This window comes from Saccopteryx bilineata, chromosome 2 (genome assembly GCF_036850765.1).
Source record: "Saccopteryx bilineata isolate mSacBil1 chromosome 2, mSacBil1_pri_phased_curated, whole genome shotgun sequence".
Classification (NCBI taxonomy): domain Eukaryota; kingdom Metazoa; phylum Chordata; class Mammalia; order Chiroptera; family Emballonuridae; genus Saccopteryx; species Saccopteryx bilineata.
In genome coordinates this window covers 253,199,081-253,221,366 of record NC_089491.1, presented here as the reverse complement: position 1 = coordinate 253,221,366, position 22,286 = coordinate 253,199,081, and the positions used below count along the sequence as shown (strand labels likewise).

General features: G+C 44.4%; 1 long non-coding RNA gene across 1 annotated transcript; it reads left to right on the top strand.

Moving 5' to 3' along the window:
- The first annotated feature begins 9,405 nt into the window (after window positions 1-9,405).
- LOC136325532 (uncharacterized) lies at window positions 9,406-22,070 on the top strand. Its single transcript, XR_010729268.1, has 3 exons — window positions 9,406-9,611; window positions 16,586-16,779; window positions 20,852-22,070. It is a non-coding gene; the product is annotated as an uncharacterized lncRNA (long non-coding RNA).
- The last annotated feature ends 216 nt before the right edge of the window (window positions 22,071-22,286 follow it).

Below are 22,286 nucleotides of genomic sequence, written 5' to 3'. Positions count from 1 at the left end.
AGCCATTCTAGCACCTGAGGCAGAGGCCACAGAGCCATCCTCAGCACCCAGTCCAACTCTGCTCCAGTGGAGCCTCGGCTGCAGGAGGGGAAGAAAGACACAGAGAGGAAGGAGAGGGGGAGGGGTGGAGAAGCAGATGGGCGCTTCTCCTGTGTGCCCTGGCCAGGAATTGAACCTGGGACTCCTGCACGCCAGGCCTAGAATTTTGAAATGTAGACTCACAGGGAACAGCTTCACGACCCCAGAAGATGCACTTTGGTTCGTCAGGTCACTGAGCTTGCTGGCTGGTTGAGGCTAATAGAAAAAAAAAGTAGTAGCAGCATGTGTCAGGGGGTGAGACATGAAGAGAGGGTGACAAGGTGAACAGAGGGACAACAGAGTCCCTGTTAGGACAGATCAGATGGCAACTCTAAGTTAACGTCCAAAATCTCGATGTCGTTCTTTGAATGTTCTGTATAAGAGGAATCATGGTGATTTGCCGATATTGATCACAAGAGAAGATAAATCCAAGCTATATCATTTCACTACCCTTTGCAACATTAATCATCCTTATTTCCAAACACACACAATTTGCATCATTGGCCATATCTTAATATAATAAAAATAGTATATTTTAAAAATATTCCCTAAAAGTATTTAGCGTCAGAGTGGGCTCCAAGTTAAAATATGAGTGAAACAAACTTTTTGAAACATGTTCCTGCCTTGTTTGTGTGAGAGTTATGTGTGTAACTTTTTTTATTATTTATTTATTTATTTTATTCATTTTAGAGGGGAGGGAGGGAGAGAGGGGGGGAGCAGGAAGCATCAACTCCCATATATGCCTTGACCAGACAAGTGCAGGGGTTTTTTTGTTGGTTTTGTTGTTGTTGTTGTTTTTTAGTACAGGGTTCGTATCAGCAACCTCAGTGTTCCCAGGTCAATGCTTTATCCACTGCGCCAGCAGAGGTCAGGCTATTGTGTGTAACTTTTAAAATTTATTTTGTGACATGTTGATGTTACTTAGTGAGACAGCTAAGTGTATTATTATTCATAATCTGTTTAATTGTTGTGACTGTGGGCCAAGTAAAACCTCAGTAAATTACTTTTTTAGGATCCTTGAGTATTTACCAAGAGCTACTAAAATTTTCTTTGCTGACTTTGTGTTTCAGAACCTTACAGCCACAGACACGTTTTTTAGACAATGAGCCGGAGATGATTCTTTGTGGTCATCAATGGAGGAAGATGAGAATATAAGAGGCTAGAACTCGGGAAAATCGTTGACCTTTTCCCTATGGGCATAACATGACATGATAGATACACACAGATAATTTGAGAAGGACAATGACAAGGAGAGCCACGCTGGGGAAATCAGGAGAGTTTACCTGTGGCTCTCAGGCTTGGCTAATGTCCTGGAGGGGCACAGTCACAATGGAATCAGAGTCAGGCTGATTCTGATGTAATCTGTGACCAGGCCCCTGTGAGGCGGACATTCTCAGCAATGGCATGAAGGTTACAGAGGGAGAAGTTGCTTTGTTTGGGGATCAGAAGGAGCCCCAACATGGAGTGTGTGAACAGAAGATAGTTTGGGGTGCTTTACTTTGTCTGGGCCTCACCGGACAGAGTGACAGGTGAAAGAGAGGAGCCCAGGTGTAGTGTGGAGGTAACCACCACTGCAAGGTCTTAAATTTCCTTTAACTTCTTACTGCCTCTGATAAGATGAAGCAATCTTTCTACCTCTCATGAGAATACCTAAATTTCAGTTCACTGTCTCACAGATCAGAGTGCTGGCCCAGACTGGTCAGTGCAGGGATATCTGAATGGCCAGGGAGCTGAGCTGCAGTTCATGAGATGGGAACAGCCTGGCTCATGTCCCCTGTCCAATCCCAGTGTCCACCGTACATGTCCCAAAGAGAACTAATGATGGGATTGGAAGGCAGAGTGTTGAGCATAGGGGGGACATATTCTCTGAAATTTCTTTCATTTTCTTTTTTTATATAGACCACAAATCTCACTGAAACATGGTTGAATTGTGACTAACCCCAGTTCTAAATGGACAGACTCTATGTTACCTAAACCAATGTGACAAGCCCTTTCCTTATCACAAGGATGTAGACAGGGAGATGGTGTGTGTTACTGGATCTGGTCACCTTGAAAATAGGATTCTTGGTCAGTGGTCAGGGAGGGACCACCTCTCCTTCCCTGGGGTTCATCATGGATATGGGATGCCTCTGACTGCAGAGACATTTTGTGCCCATGTAGGAAACCAGCCAATAGAAAGAATATTTCTGCTTGTTTGTTCCCACTCATCCCCAGACAACATCATCCCCAACAGTGGGGTGAACTTTCCTGCCATGTCCACTTAGGACCCTGAGCCCCTAGACCTAATCCGGCATGTGGTAGTTGTTGAGCAAATGGGGTGGATGCACATCATCTGGAAAATCAACTGTCCTGAACTCTGAGGCGCTGGTTCTGCCCTCACCCCTTGATATGGGTGTAACTGTGTCACCTCAATATCATGTGGTAAAGCCCAGCATGACTGTCCTTGAAGTGAACACATTAAAGGAGGTAATTAAGGTAAACAAGGCCATACGGAGGGGGTTCCCAAATCAAGTAGGGCTGGTTTAATATAAGAAGAGGCAGAGAAATTTGTGGTGAGCACACACAGAGGAAGGCCATGTGAGGATTCAGCTGCAGTGCAGCCCTCGGCCAAGGAGAGATGCCTCAGGAGAAACAAAACCAGCCAACACCTTGATCTTAAACTTCCAGCTTTCAGACCTGTGAGAAAATTTGTTTCCGTTGGATAAGCTGCACAGTCTGTTTCTTATGTTACAGTGGCCCTGTGATAACGTGTCCTCATGGACCCAGGTCATCTCCCCCGGCAACCAGGGATTTCTGCTCAGTTTGAAAATGCCAGACTATGCATTGCCACCAAGGACAGGTTTGAGGGCAGAATCTGAGACTATGAGGGCACGTTCTGGGGACAAAGTCTCCTGCGGTGGCTCTCAAACACCAGTATTTGGCCAAAGCAAAAAGAAAGAAGCTGTCTTGGCAGAATATGGGTCTCTCAGGGAGGCGCCAACGCAGGGAGAAAACAGGATTGTGTCTCACTTCCCCACTGGCCTGGAGCACGGTGCCAGCTCTGAGTTTGTCCTCACAGGACTGGCGCTAACAGTAAGTCTTGTCCTCAAGCTGAAGCCCAGTGATGATCCGGGAGCTGAAACTGCCAGATTAGGAGCCAGAGAATCAGTTGAGAACTCCTGAGAGTGAACTGCTATCTTAAAAGAAGGAAGCAGCTGCTGTCAGAGGAGTGGGGACTGCCCAGGGGGACCCGTTGTGGGAGACAGCAGGTTTTTGTCTCACTTCCCCACAGGCCTGCAGCACTGTGGGAGCATCGAGATTATTTTCATAGGACTGGCAGTAATAATCAGCCTCGTCCTCAGCCTGGAGCCCAGTGATGGTCAGCGTGGCTGAGCTGCCAGACTTGGAGCCAGAGAATCTCTAGGGGACCCCCGGGTCACGAGAGCTACCACCATAGATGAGGCGTTTGGGGGCTGTTCCTGGGAGCTGTTGGAACCATTGCACATATTCACCAGCCCCGATGTTGGAGCTGCTCCCAGTGCAGGAGATGGTGACCCTCTGTCCCGGGGTCCCAGACACTGAGGGCGGCTGAGTCAGCACAGCCTGGGCCCAGGATCCTGGAAGAGGGAGAGACACAGAGATGCTGATTCTGGGCTGGGAAACAATAGGACAAAGCAGACCCCATGTGTCTTCCCAAAGTCCCTTCCCTTGTCCCCTTATCCAGTCACCTGTGAAGTGAGCAATGAGGGTGAGCAGGAGAGGCGACCAGGCCATGGTGGGGATCATCCCTGAGTCCTGTCTCTGTGGCCCCACAGCTGAAGCAGAGCTTCCCCCACATCTCTCCCTGCCCCTCTTCATGCTCTGCAAGGGGGAGGGGCCACTCATGCAAATGAGACTCCACCAGATTTTTTATCCCTCACTGGATTGGGGTCACATTCCTGTGCCAGAGGATGTTAGAGAGTGGGAAGTGGTGGGGCTCTCTGTTGCCTAGAAGGGTGACAAGGTCACAGCTGTGAGCCCTGAGCAGAGAGCCTCAGGCAATGCCAAGTAACAGGTCCCAGCACTGTTTCCCACCAGACCTTCGGGAACAGTCCTTGTGCGCCCCCTGGTGCCTTGGCTCAGATACAGCATGATGTAACATGGTGAGTAAGCCCCATCAGAGACAGCCCCTGCCTCCCACAACTATGTTGCTGTTGCTGTCTATGTACTTCAAATTGGGCAGAGGTGACATGCCAAGAGAACCCCAGGAAGTCAACCCTAATTAGAACAGCTATAACTCCCCTTGAGCAGGATCATTTTCTGAAGGTCAATTTCTCATGATCGATGTCTCTTGACCTGGTGGGGCTGCCCCCCCACACTGATGAGAACAGGGGCCAGTTACGCACCTTGTCCCCCAGGGATTCAGACAGTGTCCCTGTTCAGGACAGAGCACAGCACAGCAGTGATGAGTCACATTTACACTATCGACACAGTTCCCTGACCTTCAAGTCATCATGTCTAGGTTGGTGCTTCTGCTATACTTCCAACTGTTGTGAACTTGATGCCTTCAGCCCTGTCACTGGCTGTGCTGTCCTATGTCCCAGGGCTGCTGCAATGAAGTACCACACACTGAGTGACTTAGAGCACAGGACATGAATTCTCTCTCAGTTGTGGAGCTAAAGTCTGAAATTAGAGTCCAATAACATTAAATATTGCTATAAATGTTTAAAATAAAATAGAACTCAGTAACATTAATAATTCTATACAGTTTTATGAAGTGAAATTTATTCTAATGTAGAAATTGTTTAATAGTAAAAAATATTTCAATATAAAACAAGGAACCTCAACCAAACCTTCAGAGATTTGATGGTTCCAATTATATTGTTCATATTTTTCCTCAATACCCAAAACTATGTAGACTGTAATATTTTTGGTTACAGCATTGATAAACACACTTATTCATAAGTTACTCAAAATGGAAAAACCACAGTCCAATAACATTAAATATTGCTACAAATGTTTAAAATGAAATAAGAAAGCTTAGTAACATAAATAATTCTATACACTATTATAAAGTGTGTATTATTCTAATGACATTAATTTTGTTTACTGTTAGGAAATATTTTAGTTTAAAACAATACATTAATACATCAATAAATATGACCATTCTGTCTTGATTGATGCTGGCAAAGCCCTTTGAGGTTTAACACCAACTTCTGAAAAGCCATATAAAAATAGCAACATATGCATTTATAATGTGGAAATAAACACACACACACGTGCATAACTTAGTATTAAATGCAGCATCTAAGTTACTAAAATGGGAAAAGGACATTTTTACAAAAATCAGCAACAGGGAAAGGTGACCTTTATCTCCATTACTATTCATAGCATTCTGCACGTATTCCTATCCTCTGTGCTCAGCTCCTCACAGACCACAGCATAGGAAGGAGGAGATAAGCCCGGGCCAGAGGCACCTGGTCTAGATCACCATGGGTCCTGGTGGGACAGCTCACCCAGTGAGCGCACTGATACCTGAAGCTTCCAGGAGACACTGAGTGTTGAGCCAGCTGGTTGGAGCAATCTCAGGATTGTCACACACTGTCCCACTCTTCCCTCAGACCCCAACCCCTCCTGTCCTCTCTGACACACCAGACCCTCCAGTAGAGGAGCACTGCTGTCCTGATCCTCTCTTCTAAAACTGGTTGTGACATCACAGAGAAACCCTGGGCCTCTAGGATTGTAGACAAAGAGGGCATTGGGCTAAGGTTGTAACTCTCGCTACTAAGGGGAATCAGAGACCTTATCTTTCATGCTAGCCAGCAATACACACTGACATTTACTACATCATCCATTTCACCTCCATAAATATAGACTGTTTTCCCTTTATTTTTTTTATTTTTTAATAAATAAAATTTTATTAATTTTAATGGGGTGACATTAATAAATCAGGGTACATATATTCAAAGAAAACATGTCCAGGTTATCTTGTCATTCAATTATGTTGCATACCCAACCACCCAAAGTCAGATCATCCTCCGTCACCTTCTATCTAGTTTTTTTTGTGCTCCTCCCCCTCCCCCTTCCCCTCTCCCTGCCCCCCCCCCATAATCACCACACTCTTGTCCGTGTCTCTTAGTCTCATTTTTATGTCCCACCTATGTATGGAATCATGCAGTTCTTGTTTTTTTCTGATTTACTTATTTCACTCCGTATAATGTTATCAAGATTCCACCATTTTGTTGTAAATGATCCAATGTCATCATTTCTTATGTCTGAGTAGTATACCATAGACCAAATGCCCAAATTATTCTTTTTCTTTAAATCTCTTTTTATTTTACATAGAGACAGGGACACAGAGAGACAAACTTCCACATGTGCTCCAATCAAGATACACCAGGCAAGCCCCCTACTCAGCAACCAAGCTATTTCAACACCTAAGGCAAGGCGATGGAGCCATCCTCAGAGCCGGGGCCAAATTGTTTGAATTGAGCCATGGTTATCAGAGAGAGAGAGAGAGAGAGAAAAGGGAGGGTTGGAGGAGCAGATGGTTGCTTCTCCTGTGTCCTGACAGGGAATCAAACCAGGGAATTCAACACACTGGCTATGCTCTACAACCTGCCAGAGCTCAAAAGCCCCAATTTAAAACACCTGTTTTCCCAACACTCTCATCTCCAGTGCCTGGAAACCCAGGTAAGATCTGAAGCTGCTCAGGGGTCTCAAAGGGGGTTTATGTGTCCCGCTTCCTCCTGAGCACACAGCACTGTGCGCATTGAGTCTCATCATCGTTGGGAATGTTGTCATGACCCCATCCTCAGTCCTGCCCCTCACTCATACACTGAGTGATTCATGCATCTCTCAGTTATGATTATAAAGGTGACTGGTTTCTAATCTTCAATCCTGATATTGTCCCTGTTGGGTAGGGATCCTTTGATTTCCTAGAAGGAGAAAATGAGTTTAGAATGCATGAGCTCATTTTAGTATATATTTTTCAACATATGTACACAAGGACTTCTATACTCTGGATGGCAGAGGCAGCAGCATCTGACCTGGCCCCCAGAAGCGGGTTAGACGGAGGCAGACATCTTGAGTGATGAGCACCGGTGCCGGATGATGGTGCAAAGGAGTGCAATGCCTGCTCCTTCCATTCCGTCTCTTTCCTGTAAAGGAGACTCTGTTCAGGGAGAGACAAGGTAAGAGGAAATAACAGCCATGCTCATGAATCCACAGAGTTCTGTTTGCTGAGGACTAATGGTTAGCATTTAAAAATCCCTACTTTGGGGTCTCCTATCCTGTGCCCATGGAGCAGTGCAGGTTAAGTTCTTCAAGAAAATATAGTCTTGTTTCCTTGTTTCCTATCTCTGTTAAGCTATCAACCAGGCCTGGACAATTGAATCCATTAGGAGAGGGCACTGAGATATGAGGTAAGTGTGAGTCAAAGTCAAATACTCATGTGCCTTTCTGGGTCCTCATGTGCCAACAAGTTACATTTCACTGAGGACACTGCCTGCCTAAGCATTCAAGAGCCAGTGGAGTATTTTCCCACTGGAACTGGCCCTGAATCCAGTGCTTTCAGGCACAGTTCACAAGTGCCCTCTGCTGGTCACAGAACTTATGTCCTGCAGCCCCTTCCAAACCATCCAGCTCTCAGGAAGGACTCTGGTTTGGGCAATTGGATCTTTCTGATGCCACGACCCAGGGCAGTAGAATCAATAGTTCTCATTGTAGTTTAGGGTTGACACATTTATTTTTCTATGTCACTAAGGATCTGCAGAAAACAATAAAATGCAATGTTACCAGATATTACAGGATTGTCTGAGATCTGAATTTGCTTCTATCTTGTCCCGGGTTCATCACTGGTATGTGACCACCCTGTACAAGGTCCAGATTTAAGGTTTATGTGGAGAACTGTGTTATTTCCTGTTTTACTGGAACAGTGAGAAACAGATATCTTGCCACACAATTAAGTAACCAAATTAAGGAGTCTTTATTTTAAAGCCAGTGACCACACGGAGACCTAAGTATTCAAATCTAGCAGCTCCAAACACAATCTGGGGTTAGTTTTTAAAGTCAAAATGACATAATGACTGGGGAATGGGGAGGAGGAGAAGCAAGCAGTAAGAAAAAGCAGTGAAACATGCTCTCTTACAACATTTATGAATAAGATTAATTCAGGGAGAAACACTCCAGACACATCTGCAACCTTGCGGAACTATCCAAGGCCACAGCCTGGGAAACCAACCTCAAGGCCAGGGGGAAGGAGTATTTTTTTTTTTTAGAAAAAGTGAGTTCTGCTAAAAATCTCTTTGTTTTAGAGAAAGTAAGTTCTGCTAAAAATTACTCATGCTAAGAACCTTTCTTTTCTGTATTTCAGTTCCTACCTACTGATTACTGTACTTGGTGAGCCTTGCCAGTGGATTGATGTGGGAGCTGGGGTTGTTGTCAGGGCTCCCGTCAGCTCCCCATCCTCAGTGCACACGTCCTGGCTCTTTATCTGTGTCTTTGCCATGAGAACATGACGTTGTCAGAGAAGAAAGGATTTTGTTGTTGATTAATTCAGTGTTTTCTCATTTACACTTGAACTCACCCTGAGAATAAATATATATACCCTGTGGTGGGCAAAGGTAGGTTTACTGTTGTTATACAACTAAATAATGCAGTAATTAAATAATAACACAAGTTGAAATGTTGTGGTTCATGTACTCATAAATGTAAACATACTTTTGCTCACCCTTGAATATAGAGATATAATATATAGCTATCTGATAAATGTAACATACTTTTTGTCAACTTTTGTAATTTTCTTCAACATTGCCATAAAAGCACATCTCATCTCTTTTCAGAGCTTACTTCTTCATTTCTGACCTGAACTGCTCCTGCCCTGCTGTGTCCTAATCCACATTAACCCTGATAAAGTTCATTTCTCACAAGTTCAGAAACTTTAATAGGGTCCGATTTATAAATTATAAGTTCAAAATATATATATTTATTCATTATCACACCAAACAAAGAACCACAGAGGGAAAAGTATGACAGGTTATGTGGTTACTGTGACATCTTAGGACAAGCGGTGCAGGCCACCAGCCATGAAAACTGAGTAAATCCAGTACATGGCTGGAGGAAAAAAGATAAACAACTGTTAGAAATGTAGCAATATTTTCCACTGAACTCTATGTACCCAGATCAAGGAAGCCCCTACCCTAGAGACTTAGCCAAGAACAAGGTCAGCTAATCACACCTCTCCTGCCCTTGTAAACGTTGCTTGCTTGCTCAGCCTAGATAGCCACCCTATAAAAAGGAGCCATTTTAGAAACTCAGGGCTGCAGTGTTCCCTTGCATGGGTTGCTTGCAGTCCCTGCACAGGTTTGCAATAAAACTTATAAAATTCACTTTGGGTTTGCTGTGGTCTGTCTCCTGGGATGTAACATATGGAGGCCCCAGTGGGATTGGCTGTGTAAGACCCCTCCTCATGGAGTGGGCTGCAGCAGATATTGGTAGCTGGCTAGCCTCTGGCAGTTGCAGTTTGGAAACTTAATTTGGCTGATTTGAAACATTTGGAGTCTCGAGACTCTTTGGTAAGGAAGCTTCCTCTTTGAATATTTGGAAACAGAGCTCTGGTTAGAAAAGGGTGTAGTGGAGCAGGCGGGATGCCACCTGATTTCTCCCTACCCAGTTGGTCGGGGAACGCAGGACGCTGCCTTCTCCCTTTGGTTTTGTTTTAGAAGTTTTGTTTGTTTTGTGTGCATATTTGGTTTGTTTGTCTGCTTCGCCCATTGCTTCATGACAGGATTCCTTCGAGAGTCAAGGGCCATGGGTCAGGGGCAATCTACTGCTCTAATACCTCTTCAGTGCTTGCTTGATAACTTTTCTGATTTCTCTCACAGTGCACAAGACTATGGGACTCCTGTTGATTCCACCACGTTGCGGACTCTTTGTGAACTAGAATGGCCAACCTTTGGTGTAAGGTAGCCCTTGGAGGGCACCTTCAATTTACCCACACTCTTTGCTATCAGGGCAAATGTCTATCGGGTCCCGCACCCTGACCAGATGCCATATATAGATGTGTGGATTGACATAGCCACGGGAAGACCAGGTTATGTTAAGAAATTTTTTAAGAACTATATTAAGGGAAATTTGTAAACAAGCCCACAAATTATAGGAACTAACTAAAGACCTAAGAGAGTGCTGGAAGAAGTATAGAGTAGAAACTAGTTTCAGATATTCAGATATTCACCTACTGACCCAAAGAAATTTTACCCATTTAGAAAATAAAGGGTAAGAATTAATGTTAAGAAGATACATTGAGAACTCTCTGTAAATGAAAATGGCCAACTTAAGAGCAGACTGGCCAAACCAAGGATTGCTAGACCCATAGAAAACATAAAGAGTCTAGCATACTATCACCAGCACCCACCCGCAGGCAGGTGGCACAGTCAGTGTGCAGCCCAGTACAGCAGCAGAGGTCGAGAAAGAAAAGGCAGCCAGGCTGCAGCTGGCTGCAGGAGAAGCGGCAGAGAAAAGGAGAAGCAGCAGGCTCCCCTCACAGTTTTGGGCACCTACCTCTCCCCCTTGGGCACCGGGAATCCCAGGCACCCTGACTGATTCCCTTATAGTGTATATAACAAAGAAACCTCTTTCTTAGCTCAAGGGCTGAGCCACTGCTTGGTCAGGCAAAAGATAACAGCGCAGTAAGCTAGAGGCTATCATCACCTTGCTACAGCCCCCTGCCCTCCTCTGCTTTGGCTCTGGGGAATCTCTGCCTCCTACTTGGAGCCAGACCTGAGGAGAAGATTTAGGGAATACGGCCCCTTCTAAGCCCACTGCTTTAGCCATAATAGTCAAGAATTATAAGAAAAGGGTCCTCAGAGAATTAAAGGGTTACTATGTCCCTGAGGAAATTAAGGATCTTAAGTAAACTAGAATACCCCACTGTTAAGAAAATAAGTTTATAAAATTGTGTTTTTTTTAGTTTACTACCCCAACCCTTATAATGACTTGATGTTGTAAAGCTATAGGTCAAAAAGAGGGTTAGCATCTCTTTGCCAGCTGGGAAGCCACGAAATAGTAACTACATGTTGACCATTCCTTATTTTTCTCTGAAAATCTGTAGTTCATTAGGGATAGTAGTTTATAACCTCTTATTATAAATCATACTAAATTTGTACTAATAATAAAGCATATAATTGTATAGTTTTTCAAATACAAAGACTTCCTTTTTGTACCAAGGATCTGTTGTTGTAAAAATAAAAAACATTTTCTATGTTAGAAATGTATATGTTGTTTCAACAGTCTTTTGTTAATTCTCCTTTTCATTTGCTATTTCATAGCCTGTAATGTTAAAATTTTAGTTTAAATATTAGGGGATATGTAATAATTCAGTAATTGTTAATTGTTCAATGTTAGGTCACAAAACCCAGAGTGACAAATATTACTATTGATTGGCTTAATAGAAGAATTCTTAACATAATAGGTAGAAAAGAGAACTCTAGAGACATAATCCTGAACCTCTACCTGATTTACCACCCTATAAAACTGCAATTGTTAATCAGCTAAGTAAATAAGTACATTAGGAAAAGTGCAAAAGTAAAACTGCTCGGGTTTTACTTAATATTTCCTATAGAAATGTCATAGATTAGAGCCCTCATAGTTCCAACCGAGTTAAAGGGCAGGGTGCTGATTTAAGATGGCATAAGAGCAATAGTTCAATTACAGCTGATAGTCAAGGAAGAAGAAAATAAGAAATAGTTTAAATTCTTTTTTTCCAAGTAGCCTACAGAATTAGAAAGCTCAGAACCCCCTTTTTCTCAGAGGAGCCTCAAGCCTGAACAGGACTGTTAGAAATCTGTACTGTACATAGGCTGCCCCACTTACAACAACTGAGACCACCTTGAGAAAATGTTTCCAATTGCCTAGCCTAAGCGGGACCCCACCACCCAAGCAAGTGAAGAAATTTTTAGACACTTTCCACCAGTTTCTGTTAGCCTGGATCAGAGAAGATACTCAGAAAAACAACTATACGTTTATCTAAAGTGTCAGAAGTTATTCAGGATCCTAAGAAGACCCCCACAGCTTTCTTAGACTATAGAAAGCTTACCGAGTCTATACACCCCTAGACTTAGAGGAGCCAGAAGATACTAAGGCAGTCAACTTAGCCTTTACATAGCATTCAGCTCTAGGAATTAGAAAAGAAATATATTATAAGTTTTTCATTATGTAGAAACATCGGCTGCTAAAACTAAGCATTTTAGAAGGAACGTTGCTCCTCTCTCACTCTCATAGCCATAAATAACTCTGGCCCCTAAGATGGCTGGTTAGCCAAAGACAGGTAAGATTCCTAAAGGCAGGAACAACCTAAGACAGGCACAGTCAAAGAGGGGCCATCAGGAGAAGGCTTAAGAACCAGCAAAGGTGAGGCTCAAACCCTCACCCCGGAGAATGCAGGAGACTGCTCTCCTGAAGTAGTGGTCATCATCCACTGTCCAGGCCACCTAGAGAGGAGGACTCTGTGGAAACTCTCAAGAAAAACCAAGCAAGCAGCTGATAATACTACCAATAAGGTAGCCCTAAAGCCAGTAGGGTTTTAGGAAATTTTAGTAACTTTTCTAGAACTCAGGTTGCCAAAGATATTTGTTTTTTTTACAACCAATCAGAAAAGTCAGACTTAGAATCTAATAAAGAATGCATAATTTCTAAGTGTTCAGTCTATACACAAATAAATATTAAGCAAAGTAAAGAAATTATAAAGAGGCCCTGGCCGGTTGGCTCAGCGGTAGAGCGTCAGCCTGGCGTGCGGGGGACCTGGGTTCGATTCCCGGCCAGGGCACATAGGAGAAGCACCCATTTGCTTCTCCACCCCCAACCCCCTCCTTCCTCTCTGTCTCTCTCTTACCCTCCCGCAGCCAAGGCTCCATTGGAGCAAAGATGGCCCGGGCACTGGGGATGGCTCCTTGGCCTCTGCCCCAGGCGCTAGAGTGGCTCTGGTTGCGGCAGAGTGACGCCCCGGAGGGGCAGAGCATCGCCCCCTGGTGGGCAGAGTGTCGCCCCCTGGTGGGCAGAGTGGTGGGCGAGCCGGGTAGATCCTGGTCGGGCGCATGCGGGAGTCTGTTTGATTGTCTCTCCCCATTTCCAGCTTCAGAAAAAAAAAAAAAAAAAAAAAAAAGAAATTATAAAGAGAAACAGAGAGAGAACTTTCCCAGGTGAACATTTAGAAATAGATTTTACTAAAGTAATTAATAGGTAGAAAACTTAAATCGGATCTTAAAGGAAACTTTAAACTTGTTTTAAACCGGTAGAAAGTAGCCCACCTTACTCCCCTTAGCCCTCCTTAGGGTGAGGTACACCCCCTACAGGGAAGAATTCACTCCTTTTAAGATAATGTTTAAGAGACTCCCTCCCTTCCTACCAAAACTCAGAAAGGAAATAGAACTAAATTAAATAACCACTCCTTCCTTAAGTACTTACAGCAGGTGTCCCCAAACTATGGCCCCCTGAGGCCATTTATCTGGCCCCTGCTGCACTTCTGGAAGGGGCACCTTTCATTAGTAGTCAGTGTACTAGAGTACTCTGTGTAGTGGCCCTCCAAGGGTCTGAGGGACAGTGAACTAGCCTCCTGTGTAAAAAGTTTAGGGATCCTTGAGTCTGAGTCTTACAGGGTCTACAGATTACTCAGTAGGCTGTCCAAAAGACTGTCTGAGAGGTAATTTCAGCACTGCCAGAAGACCTAATACATCCCTTCCAGCCTGTAGACTCAGTATAGGTAAAGAAGTACACCACCCAAGGACTGACTCCCACGTAGACAGGTCCACACACCGTGATCCTGACCACTCCCATTACTGCCAAGGTAGAAGGCATACCTGCCTGGGTCCATCACAGCCGGCTGAAGCTTGCAGTCCCAGCAGAGACACCCTTGTAGACAGCGGAGATTGACCCCGCCAACCCTTGTAAGCTGACTCTGAGAAGGACAGCATGCCCTGCTTCAGCCACAAACCAGAAGTTGACTGGTCCATGCATGGCTAATGTCTAGAGAAACTCACTAAAGACCTCCTTTTAATTAGACTTTGGGAAGGGAGGGGAACTAAGGTCAAAGGGAAGCCAGAACAAGTTGTCTTAAAAGTTAACACATGTACTACTACAAGTTCCTTAGTTAGAAGGGAAGCTACAAAGTAATAAAAATATATGCGTACTTACACTTAACCTATAAATACTAGCTACTTAGAGGGAGGACACCTCCAAGAGGAAGTATACTTTAAAGAAAATTACTTATTACCAGCTTAGTTGTCACTAAAGGTAAAGGTTAAGATTTTTAAAATTAAGAGTTCTGACTGAAAGGAAATTGTAGTTTTGATAATAAAAGGTATAAGGTATAGAAATACTTTAGAACGAAAAAGGGAGAAAGTAAGTTATTATAAAGCCAGTTATTTCTGAATAGATAAGAAAGTTCAAAAATTAAAGGTTTATATAAGTTGCAGAAGGTTTGTGCAAGTTGTAAGAGGTTAGTACAGAGAAGAAAAATGCAAGGCAGAAAGAAATTAGTATAAGAATTTATTCTCTTCATCCCCTTAGCTCACTACATTACTCACTGCTCTTACCGGACCCCTCATTTTGCTTATAGTAGGGGAGGGGGGCACCATTAGTCTGTGTATTATCAACTGCCTCACGCAGTATGTACAAAACAGAATTCAAGCCGTGAAGCTTGTAGTACTAAGGGCACACTATCAGCGTGCCAGCACATACTAGGGAAGACCCCTGACCCAAATAGCTTATAGCTACAGCTAAAGTAGAAAATTCTCATGAGCCTCAGCAAATCTAATCTTGCTAGCAAAGGCAGGATGCATTCCTTGTGTGTCAGCCCTACAAATATTGCAGGAAAGTATAATAGTTTATTATCTTAGAACAGTGTGTGCTTGTGTACTTTTGCAAAGATATTGTACAAACGTGCTGAAAACATTGTAACCTTGTAGGTTTCGCCTATAAATACCCCTCTCCCCCTGAGCTCATCCCTGACCGTTGTGAGAGGCGTAGTAGGCTAATCACTGGCCAGTGTATAAAACCCAAATTGATTACATCAGTTTAGGGTCCAGTTCCAGTTTGTTGCGGTTGCACCACAGCATTTGTTCGAGAAAGAATAGATACTATAAAACTTATGGTCTTAGCTCAGCCCTACCAGATTATACCCAGTTCGGATAAGCAATACCAAAGTTCAATGATTTGAACTAGTAAGAAGAAAACGGGGGAATGTGACATCTTAGGACAAGCAGTGCAGGCCACCAGCCATGAAAACTGAGTACATCCAGTACATGGCTGGAGGAAAAAAGATAAACAACTGTTAGAAATGTAGCAATATTTTCCACTGAACTCTATGTACCCAGATCAAGGAAGCCCCTACCCTAGAGACTTAGCCAAGAACAAGGTCAGCTAATCACACTTCTCCCGCCCTTGTAAACGTTGCTTGCTTGCTCAGCCTAGATAGCCACCCTATAAAAAGGAGCCATTTTAGAAGCTCGGGGCTGTAGTGTTCCCTTGCGTGGGTTGCCTGCAGTCCCTGTGCAGGTTTGCAATAAAACTTATAAAATTCACTTTTGGTTTGCTGTGGTCTGTCTCCTGGAATGTAACAGTTAGAGTGGAGGAAGTGAGCAAGTGACAGGTCTGAGAGCCATGTTCTCACAGGGAGGGTCCCCAGAACCTGGAGATCAGGGTTCCTCAGAGGGCAACCTCCAGGAAACAGAGAAAGCAGCTTCCCTGAGTGGTGAGGGTGCAGGGGACGGGCATCAAGCCCAGGCCGGGAGCAGGGACATGCTATAAGAGTGTCTCATCCATAGGTCAACTCACCCCCTTCCCTGAAGCGGGCTCTGCATTTCCCCAGCAAGAGTGGAGCATTCTCACCCTATCAAGAACCCCCAAATATTTCTTGACCTCAGCTACAAATTTTCCTCTTGATACCCCCTCTCTCCTGATTGAACAGCAGGCTCAGGTGCCCAGCAAAGGTTGCACCAGCTCTGTGCTGGAAGTCCTCATGGGCCGGAGTTGCCACCTGGGGCCTCACATCTTGGGGCCCCGTCCACGGTACTCAGAGCTCTTCCACCGCCTGTGCACAGGCGCTTGGGAGGAAGGGGAAGGTCACTGCTCTGACCTCTGGAAGGGCAGAGTCCTGGCTGTGGAGGAAGGTCCACCTGCTGGGATGGTCACCGAGCTATGAAAAATAAAAAGTATCATTTGCTTATTTCAAGAAAAGAACAGCAGTCTCACAAACTCTGGTTTACCACACATGACTAACAGGCAAAAGGAAAGTGACACAAAGAGGAATTTATTTTGATATTGATTTTATTTTCCTTAGACTTCAGAAACATGGAATAAAAAATGGATAGTAGAGATTCTAAACCAGAATTTACTCCCAAATATAGTGTACATGTAGAATTGTTTTTTAATGCTCATTTGTTGTGAATCAAGACTGTGGAGGTGGATGTTTATGTCCCACTTCCCCATCTGTGTGTGTCACTGTGGGAAGCACCACTGTGCACGATCATACAGTAATAGTCTGCCTCGTCCTCAGGCTGCAGCCCAGAGATGAGCAGGAGCCCCGCATTGGCCGAGGTGTCTTTGGATCCAGAGAAGCGGTTGGGGACCCCGGATCCCAAACTTGTACTTGAAGAGTAGTACAGGAGAAACCGGGGAGCACTCCCTGGCTTCTGCTGGTACCAGTATATGTAGTAGCTGCCAACACTGAAGCCACTGCTCAGGGTGCAGGTGAGTCTGGCTGATGCTCCAGGAGATGCAGAGAGGGAGGGTGGCTGAGTCAGCACAGGCTGGGACAGGGAACCTGCAAACAGAGACACATAGATGAGGGGTCAGAGACACCAGTAACTGTTATCAGGATTATGAACAAGAGTAGAGTGAGTTTTGAAAATGTCCAGTGTTTCTAAGACCTGATCCTACCTGCACAGTGAGAGAGGAGCACGAGGAGGAGAGGGGTCCAGGCCATGGTGCTCACAGCCCTGAGCCCACAGTGGGGCTGGGCTGCCCCAGGCCTCCTTTTCTTCTCCCCCCTCTGCCAGAGGAGGGGCTGTCCATGCAAATGTGTGTCCCTCAGTGACCACCCAGCTTCTTCCTGAGCCCTGGGGCTGAGCTCAGCTCACACCCCAGGCTGAGAATGAAGGAGTCTGATTTTATCCCTTGGTAGAACCCTGGGAGGAAGCACCTGCTAAGACAACACAAAGGTGGGCTCAAGGGACTCTACAAGGTCAGAGGTGAGAGTAGCTGCTGAGTCTCATCAGGGAGCACATGGCCCAGGCTTCAGGCCCAGGCTCTATTGAGTGAATAGTTCTTACCAGCTGTGGTGGGAATTCAGGACTGTCCCACAGCGCCTCCTGCTGGTCACACAGCACACACCTCCTCATGGCCAAAATGTCTGGGTTCCCTGCTGGTTACTGCAGATCATCAGGTCACTGTGTCTATTTACATGTCCATAATCCTACTCTCAAAAATATACTACCTTATGATTCAGCTATTCCACCTCTGGGTATTTATTATCTCAACCTAAAAAATAGTAACTCAAAAAGAGACATGCACCCCAACGCTCATGGCTGCATTACTTACAACAACCAAGATATGAGAACAACCTAAGTGGTCATCAATAAATGAATACATGTATTGATATGAATATATAAGAATATTATATATTTATTTCTAAAAATAGAACCTTTGGACAATAAGCTAATTGAAATACGTCTGACAGAGGATGACGAAAACCATATGTTCTCACTGCTAAAAGGAATTAAGCCATAACTTGGGGGTTACTTGCTATGTTCCTTAATCTGTGTGTAGTTTTCAACTTTTCCTTATAAAATTTTACTTCAAAATTGCATAACTATCAAGTTACAAAAACTGAAATAGGCCTGACCTGTGGTGGCGCAGTGGATAAAGCGTCGACCTGGAAATGCTGAGGTCGCCGGTTCGAAACCCTGGGCTTGCTTGGTCAAGGCACATATGGGAGTTGATGCTTCCAGCTTCTCCCTTCTCTCTCTCTGTCTCTCCTCTCTCTGTCTCTCCCTCTCCTCTCTAAAATGAATAAAATTTAAAAAACTGAAATAACTGAGTTATGAAAAATCATTGAATAAGCATATTCTTGAGTTTCGCAAATTGAAAATATATTGTAATAATAATAAAAATATCTGCACAATTGAGTTAGCATCCGTTATGGACACTGAGTCTTTGTATCTTTACCCTCACAGTCACCTGCCCATGACAGTTATGGGTAGTGTATGCGTGCAAGTATGTGTATATGTAGTGCTTGTATGGGTATGTGTGTTTAAGCATGTATTTATTTAGGTTTGTATGTAAATCCATTTCTGTGTTTTTATATGTATGTCAACACTATTATATATTTATGTATAGTTTTTATATCACAAAAACTTAGGTACTGATTATAATTTTGTACTATATAAACACAAACTTAAATAATTATATATATAAACATATACTTTTATATTTTATATATATCTATAAATTATACATAGAGATCTAGACACTGAGGATGGCCCCAACAGCCCCAGCACCTTCTGGCCCAGGACCTGGAAGCAGGTTGAGCACCCTCACAGCTAATGGAACAGCCCCGCTGTGTGCAGCTGGTGGAAGGAGAAAGCGATGCCCCTCCCCCATACCGGCTCACTTTCCACCACAGGAAACTCCCTGTGCAGGGAGTGAGGAGGGGAGGGGAGGAACCCGGGCCATGACAGAGAGCCCAGAGCTCTGCTTGCTGATGCCTAATGTTGTCACTGGGAAAATCCCTCCTTAGGTGTCTCCTCCTTTGCCCACGGAGCACTGTAGGTCGTGTTTTGTCAAGAAGATTTAATTTTGCTGCGTCATTTTCTATCTTTCCTGCAAATCAGACCAGGGGAATGAATTCATAAAAGGAGAAGATAAAATATGAGGCAAATGTGTGAGTCAGAGTTGAGTGTTCATGCGACACCTGAGGCACCAGATGCAGACAAGTCACACTTCATCGAGGACACTGCCTGCCCAAGTGTGCAAGAATTAGCAGGAACTTTCCTAGCCTGCCTGGCCCACAACCCTGAGCTTCAGGCGCAGTCCACCAGCGCCCCCTACTGGTTCCAAAATGCACGTTCTGCAGCCCATTACACACCACCCAACCCTCCAGGAAGAGCTGTGGTTTTGCAGTTCAATCTTTCCAATGTCACTACCCAGGGCAGTAAATGAGCAGATTCCCTGTGTGATGTTGGGGTTGAGCAATTATTATTTCAGGTCACTAATGTCATCCACACAGCTCCATAAAATGCTTTGTTCCCAGATATTAAAAGTTTACATGGTAGTTGAGTTTACTTCTGCCTGATCCCTACACTCATTACTGGAGCATGACCATATTTTTTCTCCGAGTTCATTATTTATTTTAGAGAGAGAAGAATGAAGAAAGAGACAGAGATAGAAACTTCAATCTGTTCCTGTTTGTGCTCTGACCTGGGATCAAGCCCACACCCTTTGCATATCTGGACAATGCGCTAACTAACCGAGCTATCCAGCCAGGGCCATGACCACACTGAGTCCAGGCTTAGGCTGAAAGTTCCCCATTAACCCCAGTAGTTTGTACCTGGTGATAATTCTACCTGGAAGATCCCTACACATTGAAATATATGGTTGTTGTAGCTCATGTTTGTTGTTGTTCTTGTGAGGGTTTCCGATTATGTCCCCAGTCCCTTGAACCTGTCATGACTTTTTTTTAATGTCTCCTTCACCATGGAAACAGAGCTGTCAGGGAACAAATGTCTTGTGTTCTTCATACTTCTGCAGGTTCTCATTCACCCATGAATGTCATACTGAAAATACTTCCTTTCCTCTGACTCTTGAGGTATTTAAGATAGTTTTGTCCATTTATGCAATTTTTCTCTGTATAAAAATTGATGGAAAATATTATAAGTAAAACTTACCCATTTTAGAGGTTCTGTCTCTATTTTGAGATTTATTTATTTATTATTGTCCAATATTCATTATATTTGTTCAAGTTTATTTCTTAAGAACTAGGGATTGGATTAATAAGGTCTAGGTCTAAATCAAGTAATATTTATTTTATATGATTCCAACAAGAGAACATATATGGAAAGAAGAATGGACCATGGGGTTAAATTAGAGGAAGTGAGCAGGAGAAAAGCGTCAGAGCCACGCCTTTTCTGGAGAGGAGCTCCCAGGGCCTGGAGGTCAGGAGCTCCTCAGAGTGTCATCTCAGAAGCAAAATGAAACCCCAGCTTCCCTCAGGTGTCAGAGTTCAAAGAATGAGTATCATCAAATCATAAGCCAGGAGCAAGGACAGGCATAGGGTTTGGAGACGCCACCTGGGTCACCAGCACATATATCCCCTATTTCTGTTTTTCTTGTCACAACACCTAGAAACTCAAATGGAGGTGTTGTCACTAACCCTTAGATACAGGCCAAGATGAGATCATGAGATGGCTTGTTTCAAATCAAAAGTGTCAGCAGAGGTCAAAACCTGACCAAGGATGGTCACAGTCAAGGACAGAGCAGTGATGGGTCACAGGGCAAGGAGGGGGGTAAATTTTTCCCTCACTTCTCTATGGCGGGAAGTTCTCTGTGGCATTCGGTTGTACTGAGTTTGTGGCAGTGATGGTCAGCCTCCTTATCAGCTGGAGCCTGGGGTCAGGGAGGCCATCTGTACACACAGGAGCCAGGGAAGAGTTGGAACCCCTGAGAGTCAGTCACCCCTGTCTATGTCACAAAGTAAGAGATCTAACTCTCCAGGAGTCTTTGGAACCGTTGCCATGGAAACCCTCCTTGTATTTGCCTCCCCCAGTGCAGGAGAAGGCTACCTCAGGTCTGGGCTCATCAAGAGCTTCATCAGGGGAGTGTCAGAGGCACGCACTATGGAGTTCCTGCCCCTGATGCCCCATGGCCCAGCTCACACCATGGATTGTTGGAAAACTCCCATAGGGTGTGAGAGGACAGAAAACACAGTCAGCGCCTGTGGGCTCAGGAAACTCATGGAAGTCCCCACAGCCCTGAATGCTGTCGTCTCATCCATGGACCCACCTGACCAGCTTCTGTGGAGCAAGCTCTGCATTGTCCCAGCAACAGTGGAGCATCCCCTCACCTCAGGTCCCATAGAGAGATGTGCTGGACTCAGGCCACAAATCACATCTCCTCTTGACTAACTATCATCTCTGGGACATCACTTCTGAAGGGACAGGTACTGTGAGAGTGCAGGTCAGCTTTGTGCCTGGAATTCATCCCTAGACTGCATCCTCACACAGCATCTCATGTAGTAGTGCCTCGTGCCCCCATGGCAGTTCACTGTGAATTCCAGACCAAGCTAGACAGCCTCAGCTCAGCCTCACGGTTCTGATGTTGAAGAAGATACATGAGGCAGGGAGAGTATCTGGGCCTCCCTCCCTCCCTTTCTACACTAAATACAGGGACTACAGGGACTATAGCAAGTTCCCTGCTTTCCTCAGGGGGCTGCAAAGGGGTGAATGTGGGTGGGGTCATGCAGTGGCAGGAATCAGACACAACGTGAGAGCTGAGGGGACATGGACATGACGTGAGGATCCTGTGGGTCTGGGTGAAGATGTAGAGAGATCCACAGGTGATATGAACAGGGAAGACAGAGATGGGTCACATGACCCAGGATAAGTGGATGACCAGAAAAAATGAGATTAGAATTCTGAAATGCAGACTCACAGGGGAAGAGCTTCATGGCCCCAGAAGATGTGCTTTGGTTCATCAGGTCACTGAGCTTAACGGTTGGTTCGGGCTCCTGAAATGGAAGAGTGGTAGCAGCCATGTGTCAGGGGGTGAGACATGAAGAGAGGGTGACAAGGTGGACAGAGGGACAACAGAGTCCCCGTTAGGACAGATCAGATGGCAACTCTAATTGAATGTCGAAAATCTAGATGTCCTTCTTTGAATGTTCTATATGTTGATTTATAGATTTTGGTAACAGGAGAAAATAAACCCAACACTTATCATTACCCTTTGCAACATTAATCATACTACTCCAACACACAATTTGCATCACTGGCCATATCTTGGTACAATAAAAATATCATATTTTAAAAATATTTCCTAAAAATATTTACTGTCTTAATGGTCTCAGTAAAATAAGTTGAACAAAATTTTCAAATTATGTTCCTGCCCTGTTGGAGAATGATATGTGTGACTTTTTAAAATCTGTTTTGAGATATGTTGGTGTTATTTACTGAGATAGCTGAGTGGATTGTTATATGCAATCT